This window comes from Pygocentrus nattereri, chromosome 17 (genome assembly GCF_015220715.1).
Source record: "Pygocentrus nattereri isolate fPygNat1 chromosome 17, fPygNat1.pri, whole genome shotgun sequence".
Taxonomy (NCBI): Eukaryota; Metazoa; Chordata; class Actinopteri; order Characiformes; family Serrasalmidae; genus Pygocentrus; species Pygocentrus nattereri.
In genome coordinates, this window is record NC_051227.1 from 617501 (window position 1) to 627500 (window position 10000).

Genomic DNA, 10000 nt, shown 5'->3' on the forward strand with positions numbered 1-10000 from the left:
AGAGAGAGAGAGAGAGAGAGAGACAAGAGAGAGAGAGAGAGAGAGAGAGAGAGAGACAGAGAGTGAGAGAGTGAGAGAGAGAGAGAGAGAGAGAGAGAGAGGACAGAGAGAGAGAGAGAGACAGAGAGTGAGAGAGTGAGAGAGAGAGAGAGAGAGAGAGAGAGAGAGAGAGAGAGACAGAGAGAGAGAGATAGAGAGAGAGAGAGAGAGAGAGAGAGAGAGAGAGAGAGAGAGAGAGAGAGGAGTACATGTATTTTTAAGTAAGTGAAAGTTCAGATGCGGTACAGTTTCTTCTTCGGTCAGACAGAATGATGCTCTGAATGTTACAGCACAGCACCGTTTAAACTCTGAGTGATGCTCGGGGGTCTCGTAATTCCAGCGAGCTGCTCTCTGCTCTGGCCGTGTCCAGCGTGTGCGCTACAAACGAGCTCCATATCTACTCCACTCACAGTCTGGCCAGATTAGCCTTCCTCTTCAGGCCAGTACGACTGAACACACAAACCTGAGCGCGACAGAATTACCTTGCAGTGCGTTTATGGGGAACCTGTACTTTTCCTGTATTGCCTTATACGGCTGTAAACGGGCTAAGGTAGCTAATGCCTGCGAACTAACAGTCCTTCGCTTTAAAACACACCCGACGGATTTACTAAGTCATAAATATCCGACGGTTCACTGCAAAACAGCGTTAGAGTTAGAAGAACACAGTAAACAGGTCCTGTGTAGCTGGGATTCGCTAGCTAGCTATCCAGGCCCTCCCTCGGGCTTGTTGAGTTGAAAGCGGCTGGCCGGTTTCGTGTTGGCAGCTGATAATAATGTTGTTTTCTGCGGAGCCCCTAAGGAGCTGTTGTTAAAGGATGAAGTTCTTTGTGTGTGCTGGTAAATTTCCCCATTTTCTTTCTCCTCTAAACTGGCGGTTTCTCTGTGGTGCTTGGCGTCTGAGAGCTGCTCTGTATTTGACTAATTTTAATAACTCGCTCTTTTTACATTTAACTGCACTTTCTTCTAATTGGCTCTTGAACTGTAGCACTCATTCTTACTCTGTAACGTTATTCAAAATTAAAGTAGCAGAGTAAAAGTTTTTCATTAAGAATTAACTCAAAACTATACTGGTGCTATTTACTACTGCTGTTTCAGTTTACCCCCAAAGACTAGCGTAAGGAAACCTGGACTCAGTAACGAGAGTTAGTGTGATCTGTTAATTATTACTGTCCACCAGTCCTGGGGCTTGAATCTGCATCTTTCTGGGTGGTGACTGGGAGCTCTCCTACCACACTGTTATGCGGATAATATAATCTGATAATCTGCAACGAAACACTTTGTATTCAATCACACAATAATGCAAAGTATTTCTTAGACTAGTCGGACTCCACTGAGGTGAAAACTCTGAACGTTGACATTTACACTGCTTAGGACCAAGAATTAAAGGTGCAGTCAGGTTTTCCTCACTTTTCCTCGGTCGACGTCTCTTGTACTTTTCTAAACATTTTCCAAATGTCTGCTGTTACGAATTCAAAGCCAACTCCAGGCTTACTCAAGCATCTAATGTTTGTGCAACCTCGAACACTGATTGATGATGAAGCGCGTGGATTCATTCAGTGACTTGTGTGCGCACTGCCTTTTAGTAAACTACAGAAATCAACCCTATACAGCACAAAACTAACGAGGGACCAGGCATCCATTTCAGCCACAGCCGCAATTTAACACAACCAACAAAAACAATGCTTAACTAACTTTTATATGTGTGAGTCAAGAACACGGGACTTGGCAACTACTTCAGTACACACCACACTTCAGCGTCCTCAGACACTCAGGGCCAAGGTTAAGAGCAGATGCAGTAGTCATGAACCCCAGGGTGACTGGCTTTTGACCTCTATCCCTTATGACCCCATTCAATGATAAAAATAAGAGCTAAAACCCAATCAGGGCTTAAGAAGACCGTCAGACGGTTCTGTCTCCTTCTCGCCTTTTCTGCCTCTTTTTGTTGCTTTCTCCAAAGAAAGAAAACAGATTAAATCTATTAGTCCCTTTTCTGTCACCCAGCTGACCTTCTCCTCCCACACGCACATAAGACGCACTGTCACCGAACGTGGTGCTGAGCCCAGACGAATCAATAAGAGGCAGAAGTTCGCTGTAGCCTCTCAGATTTGCACAGATTAATCACAGACGGCCATTTCAACAGCTGCTTCTGCTGCAGGACGGGATCACACATACAGGCACATGTGGACATGTCATGTAACTAATCTATTGATGAAAAGCCTGCACTGCCCTCAGCTGTTCTGATGTCACTGGCGACAGAGCTAGAACACTTTCGGGCTGTTCCGCCGTGCTCCCGCTCACCCTTACACACACACACACACACACGCACACACACACACACACACACACACACACACACACACACATACATACTCACTATTCTTGCAACAGTCAGTTTTATAACCTGAAACCCTCCCCATCTCTCAGTGCTCAAAATCGTCCAATCAGGAGAGATTCCCTAATCGGAATTAGATTAACACCCACAATGCACCGCAGGCATGAGCGTGTGCACAGGGGACACATGTAATAGAATTCAGCCTCTTTCTCTTCCCTCGCCCACTCTCTCTTTAAACATTTACACTCGTTCCCTCGCTCCCTCGCTCCTGATCAAATCAGGGAGGAGAGAAATTACATTTCTCTCACAACAGCCATCCGATCCCGAATGCTCCGTCTGCCGGATTAACGAATCCGGCCGGGGAGAATTCCCCCCGACATCCATCTGATTAAACACCAACATCAAATAAAACCCGCACCATCACCAGCAAAACAGCAGCAATTCTCTCCGCTGTTTTATGTTGCGGGTCCGAAACGTTTTGAAAAGTTGCTGGTGTGTATCAGAGTGATTCAGACTTAAATGAATCATTCGCCACATCAAGCTGCATACAGAAAGAAGAAGAACAGAAAGACAGACAGAGCTAAAGAAAGAAAGAAGGCCTCAAGTGGCGTATTGCCTTTTACAGTGCAATATGACAAAATACTGTGCGCCAATGTTTAATAAATGTCATAAACTCAGTGAAGCAAGTTGTACAAGTTGTTAACAGGGAACTATGGATGCCAAGCAACATAAGAATATTTCATCAACAGGACACTTTTAATAACTGGGCATATCATACAGAATTCATATACAGTATACTGAGCATATTACATTAGCGCGGACCAGGCTCAGCCAATCACATTTAGAGCTGGAGCTATTTTTGCATGTCTTTAGACTGACAGCTGTTTGAATACCAAATCAAATGACAGTACGTTTTTCAATATGTTACATTCAGCAAATACACAGGAATTTTGCAGTAAGAGTTAGAAAATCAACAAAACATGTCATTTGACCAGGTGTCAAGTATAACGTTGGCTACCGTCTCCACTACAATGTCAGATTCTTGCTTACAGATGGGATGTTTTCTGTTTTGGTTTAGGTAATAAGGCATTGATTACAGTTTATCTCCAATCATTTTCACCAATTCAGCCGTTTGCAGTTTCATATTGCATCAACTTGCCATCTCTCTCGATGTATTTCTTTCACTCCCACTCTTATGCTCTATCTTTGTCATGTTTGCTAAACTCTCTTTCTAGTCTCTCTCACTCCCTCTTTCTATATCTGTCTCTGTATCTCTCTATCACTTCCTCCCTCTTCCTCTTCCCTCTCACTATACTTCACTTTGTCCTTCCGTTTCTTTCTCTCAATATAGCCTTACTGGCATGACCTTAGCTAGTATAGAATAAGTCATCTGAATGCAGTTGTATTTAGCTCTACTGTTTCATCTCTACCTCTGGCTGATATGGCAAAAATATAATAGATATTTTTAATATGTGATATGATGTTTAGCTTTCAGGTTGAAACACAAAATGTAGTAGCAACACAGATGTCAGAATTTAAAATGGGCACTAAAAATCTATGAGACATCTGCATCTATATACATATAAATATGGACATCTGCAGCCAAAACTGCCACCAGGCCTATCAGGAAATGCAGGGGGAATGCTCAGTCAGTGCTGGGACAGTGCTGGAAAAGAGCACAGGCCAAAATGACATTCATTGGCTTATGAAACTTAATATTCCTCATAAAGTCTGTGGAATGCTCGCTGGTTAGCGGGCTGCAGCCTGGCTTTAGTGGGGGTAGTGTAAACACAGACTGGACCTGACCACCATGGGTCGTTACCACAGTAACCCCAGCTTTCGAAAGGGGCTATGCACGTGGGCACCATGGTGGTTTTGGAAAAATTCATTTTTCATTCTTCTGGACTTATTGTGTTCGAATGTGATATGTTTTCTCAGTCGGTGACTCTGCTTGGACGTATGAACATCTCACTCTCTCTCACACACACACACACACACACACACACACACACACACACACACACACACACACCGAGAGGCTTGTATGGGGAATTTATAAGCTGATGTCTGCATTAAATCCCCCAACAGCGTCCTCAATCAAACTTGTGAATGATGTAGTGTAGGAGGGTAAGCAAGCTGAAAAGGTGTGTATGCATATGCGACCAGTATTTCACTGCTCTGAGAAAGACGTGTGTGTGTGTGTGTGTGTGCGCGCATGTGGGCAGGTGTGTGTAGGTGTGCATACCTCCCATCTTTGTGTATCTGACAGCCTGTTTGTCAACTGCCCAGAACTGACCTTCACATTTATAACTACCCTCTTGCACACACACGCGCAGACACACACACACACACAAACACACTCTCTTAATCTCTCTCCACATAGCTTTCTTTCCCTTGTTCTAGTTCTCCTCCCTCTCTCTCTCTGTCTCCCTCTTCCTCTCTCTCTTTGTTATTGATCGCTGATGCGATTGGTTGATCCTGTGGTTCAGTAATGACCTGCCTGGATGCTCAGATTAAACTGTCAGCTGTCAGCGATTGATGGGCAAACTGTTGGTGCACTCACACACACAAACACACACACACACACACCTGCAGCTGCTGGATGGGACTAGACAGGTGTGACGTGTGTGTGTGTGTGTGTGTGTGTGTGTGTGTGGTCACATATAATCCAGGCCTATGCTATCCAGCCTACCTATGAGTGGTTTTGACAGTGAAGGCCTGAGAGACAGAGAGATACAGAGAGAGAGAGAACTAGAGCAATTACAACATTAGAACAGTAATTATACTAAAATGGTAAATATACTATAAATTTTAGTAATTATACAAAAAGACAGTTTCAGTTTCACTACTTGTTTCAAGTATTACTTCTTGAAATATGCTAAATTAAAATTCATCTGCTTCATATTTTGAAACAAGTGCCAATAGAATTTTATATATATATATATATATATATATATATATATATATATATATATATATATATATATAGAGAGAGAGAGAGAGAGAGAGAGAGAGAAAGTGTAATTACAACTCGAGAATCTGAGAAAAGGTGATGCACAACAGCACAGCTTATTGTCAACACACCTAAACTGACACATTTGCCTACAGAAACACCCACAGTACGGATATGGAATAGAAGTTGAGAATCTCTACTGCTCTGTACATGGGTGCATGTGTGTGTGTGTGTGTGTGTGTGTGTGTGTCTGGACTCTATGTTGAGCTTGGCTAGCACTTCTCCCAGTGTCAGCGCAGTATCTCTTTTCACTGACGAATGAGATGTCTCTCTCATTTTCCCAAAGCCTCTACTCCTTCATTCTCTCATTCACTTGCTCCAGCCAGGGGAACGGGCAAGAAAACAACCTCCTCCTCCTCTCCTCCTCCTCTCCCTGGAGGCCTGCGCTGGAGCAGACAGGGAGCTAAATTTAAACTTTAGCCCAGCCAGGGCTCCACCAGAGCGGGGAGATCAGATGAAAACCTGGGGGGCCATGAGAAGATATGGGAATCTCTAGGGCTGTGTGTGCATGTGTGAGTGGGAGAGAAAGAGTGGGAGAGAGAGACATGGGCACTGTGATAAAATTCATTAGCTTCTTTCATGACCCGCTAAACACAGAGGGACACACACAGACACAAAAATACACACTCACACATATACACTCTCTCTTGCTCTTTGCTGAACCTCATCCACACTGAGGTCCCCTGGTGTGATGTCTGCTTGACAGGCAGAAACAGGCCACAGCCTCAGAGGCCAAACCAATCCAGTAAGACATCTATGGGGACTAGTACACCACTATCAACACACCCACACAGCCTTAGCAAGACCCAGTTCCACAGTGACACCTGGATTCAGTGCAATTTCAGTATAACAAAAAAAAAGTCTAATATAATTTTGATACAATTGGTTGGATTAATTCAGAGCAGGCACCGGTTGGATTCACTACTAGAGAGTGGGCATTGGTTGGATTCACTACTAGAGAGTGGGCACCGGTTGGATTCACTACTAGAGAGTGGGCATTGGTTGGATTCACTACTAGAGAGTGGGCATTGGTTGGATTCATTACTAGAGAGTGGGCATTGGTTGGATTCACTACTAGAGAGTGGGCATTGGTTGGATTCATTACTAGAGAGCAGGCATTAGTTGGATTCACTACTAGAGAGTGGGCATTGGTTGGATTCACTACCAGAGAGTGGGCATTGGTTGGATTCATTACAAGAGAGTGGGCATTGGTTGGATTCACTACTAGAGAGTGGGCATTGGTTGGATTCATTACTAGAGAGCAGGCATTGGTTGGATTCATTACAAGAGAGTGGGCATTGGTTGGATTCACTACTAGAGAGTGGGCATTGGTTGGATTCACTACTAGAGAGTGGGCATTGGTTGGATTCATTACAAGAGAGTGGGCATTGGTTGGATTCACTACTAGAGAGTGGGCATTGGTTGGATTCACTACTAGAGAGTGGGCATTGGTTGGATTCACTACTAGAGAGTGGGCATTGGTTGGATTCACTACTAGAGAGTGGGCATTGGTTGGATTCATTACAAGAGAGTGGGCATTGGTTGGATTCACTACTAGAGAGTGGGCATTGGTTGGATTCACTACTAGAGAGTGGGCATCGGTTGGATTCATTCAGAGCAGGCATTGGTTGGATTCATTACAAGAGAGTGGGCATTGGTTGGATTCATTACTAGAGAGCAGGCATTGGTTGGATTCACTACTAGAGAGTGGGCATTGGTTGGATTCACTACTAGAGAGTGGGCATTGGTTGGATTCACTACTAGAGAGTGGGCATTGGTTGGATTCACTACTAGAGAGTGGGCATTGGTTGGATTCACTACTAGAGAGTGGGCATTGGTTGGATTCATTACAAGAGAGTGGGCATTGGTTGGATTCATTACTAGAGAGCAGGCATTGGTTGGATTCACTACTAGAGAGTGGGCATTGGTTGGATTCACTACTAGAGAGTGGGCATTGGTTGGATTCACTACTAGAGAGTGGGTATTGGTTAGATTCATTCAGAGTGGGCACTGGTTGGATTCTTTCAGAGCAGGCATTCACTGGATTCAGAACTAGATAATGGGCAGTGGTTTGATTCATTTAGAATGGCTCTGATTGGATTCACTACCAGAGAACAGGCATTGTGGGCATTGTCTGGATTCATTTAGAGAGGGCATTGATTGGATTCATTACTTGAGAGAGGGCATTGGTTGGATTCATTCAGAGTGGGCATTGGCTGGATTCTTTTAGAGCAGGCAATGGTAGGCATTGTCTGGATTCTTTTAGAGCAGGCATTGATTGGATTCATTACTTCAGAGCGGGCATTGGTTGGATTCATTCAGAGTGGGCATTGGCTGGATTCTTTTAGAGAGGGCATTGATTAGATTCATTACTTCAGAGTGGGCATTGGTTGGATTTGCTACTACAGAGTGGGCACTGGTTGGCTTTATTTTGAGAAGGCATTGATTAGATTAATTCAGAGCAGGCATTGGTTGGATTAATTCAAAACAGGCGTTGGTTGGATTAATTCAGTGTGAGCCACAAAAGTTTTAACCCACATTACATTTGTGTTTGTAAGTAGAAAAGTCTTTATTGACATGTTCAGTAATTTGTAGAGGAAGCAGTTAAAGACTAATTAGACATGGTGTCAAAGAGGAATGAATGTTGAGATTTTGGTCTTGACCCAGTCTCCTCTCATTCGCCTTTATTTGGTCATAACTTGATTTTGATTAGTTGTGGTCTTGGACTAGACTACAGTATCAGCTTTATTAAGTACAAACCAGTTCTGATCCCTTGTTCCTTCGTTTCTTGTTCTTCTACTGATGCCACTCTTTCATTCATTTAAGATGGAAAAACAGAATGAGGATGCACTCACACAATAAATTAATGCTGTGAAGTTGATAAATCGCTTTTCACCAGATTCTGTGGACATGCTGAGCATATGCGCAGAAAAAAAACGCTCATTGCTTTCGAACCACTGTATTCCAAATACACTCCCTTCCCGTAAATGGGAGGGTTTTGTTTCCCCAGGCAACACTGTTCGTTAGAAATCCAGACTTTGGACAACTAGGACTGTGAACAATACAGCAGCTGTCATGAGGACTTCCGTGCTTTCTGATATTCTTCTAAGCATTCCAGCGCTTCTGAGGTAGACATTTAAACAAACATCTGACTGCTTTCAAAGGACAATCAGGTGTGTGTCTACAGCTGTATGCAAAAGTTTGCCAATATGTCTTGTTAACTGTACACTAAAATTTGCAGCCAATGTCATATTTAAGTTTCCTGTAGACGATGTGTTAACGGAGCCATATCAAGGAAAACTGATTTTTTTTTTTTAAATAAAATAGTTTAAAGTACTAGACAAACATGGCAAAAGGTTCAACATGTACCATTCACCCCAGTCCATATGATCCATACATGAAAATTATGCAGCAAAAAAGCCTGTTTTGAATTTATTGCTTCTGTGACATCACAAGAAGCAAATCCTTCACTTCAGCCTCCAGCAACTCAGCTTCGCCATCTATATTGAAGTTATAAGGAGTGTTTCAGCCTCTTCTGCTTTCTGCTCTGGCAGCCAATCACAACAGAGTTAATTCATCTTATTTCAGTCTTAAAGGCACAGCCTGTTTACTTCTAAGGGAAAAGAGAGGCTGAGAAATGCCCTTTAACTCATTTTCACTCAATTTCCAAAAATCAGCAAAACATGTCATTTGACTGGGGATGTTCAAACTTTTACACAGAGCCGTATAAACGAGTGAGCAGAACGTCAGTGCGTGTGGGAGTGTGTGCAGATGTATACCTGTCCAGAAAATGAGGGAAAACGGCTGAGAGTGATCGTAAGGCTGCAGTTCTCTAGAAGAACAGAGATGGTAACGCTAATCAAAACAGGACATCCTGAGAGGTCTCTCCCTCTCCGCATCTCACTCTCACCTCCTTCTTTACTCTTTTTACATCTCTCTCGCTGTCTCTCGTTCCCTCTCATCAGTTGTTTTTCTGTTTGCAGCTGAGCCACAATCTCAGGAAGCGAAGAGAACGGAGCTCATCAAAGGCCAGAGCGAGAGCGAGATTCCTGGGCTGGGGCTGGAATTCCGGCCAATGGGAATCTTTGGAATGCCGCTGGGAGAGGAAGGGAATCTCCACTGTCTCTATTGTTCGCTCTCTTCCTCCAGAAGGGCTTGTATGTGTGTGTATGTGTCTCATCTCCGGGTCGGAATGGAACAGATCTGATCCAGTCAGAGCCGCCTCGCTGCACGTCCAAAATCCCCCTCGTAGGTAACGACAGGGCTCACACTAATCACAACTGCCTTCCTTTCATCTCACACTCACGCTCACCCACACCCACACAAACAAACACACTCGCGGGCTGGCCCAGGCTGACCTGGCAGCGCAGCCGAAAAGGAAACGGTTGAGACAGTCAAAGCACTGAGTGTTCCCTTCACACCTGAGTCAGGGAAATTAGGTCAAGGGTTAAAGTTCACATATTGTGCACTCTATAGGTACAGATATCTACGCTGCCGGTCATATATATGGGGACACCTAACTTTTCAACCCTGATTTTAAGCCCTTTCTGCAACACACACAAAACACCACTACCCCTTGTTTCGCAGGTCATGGAGTTGAACTACGGATTATCTTT

The 10000-nt window shown here is 43.9% G+C and overlaps 1 protein-coding gene across 1 annotated transcript in view; it reads right to left on the reverse strand.

Annotated features, from left to right (window-relative positions):
- Positions 1-10000, reverse strand: part of mecom (MDS1 and EVI1 complex locus) — a 257072-nt gene that overhangs the window by 232910 nt on the left and 14162 nt on the right. The gene's annotated exons all lie outside the window — the stretch shown is intronic.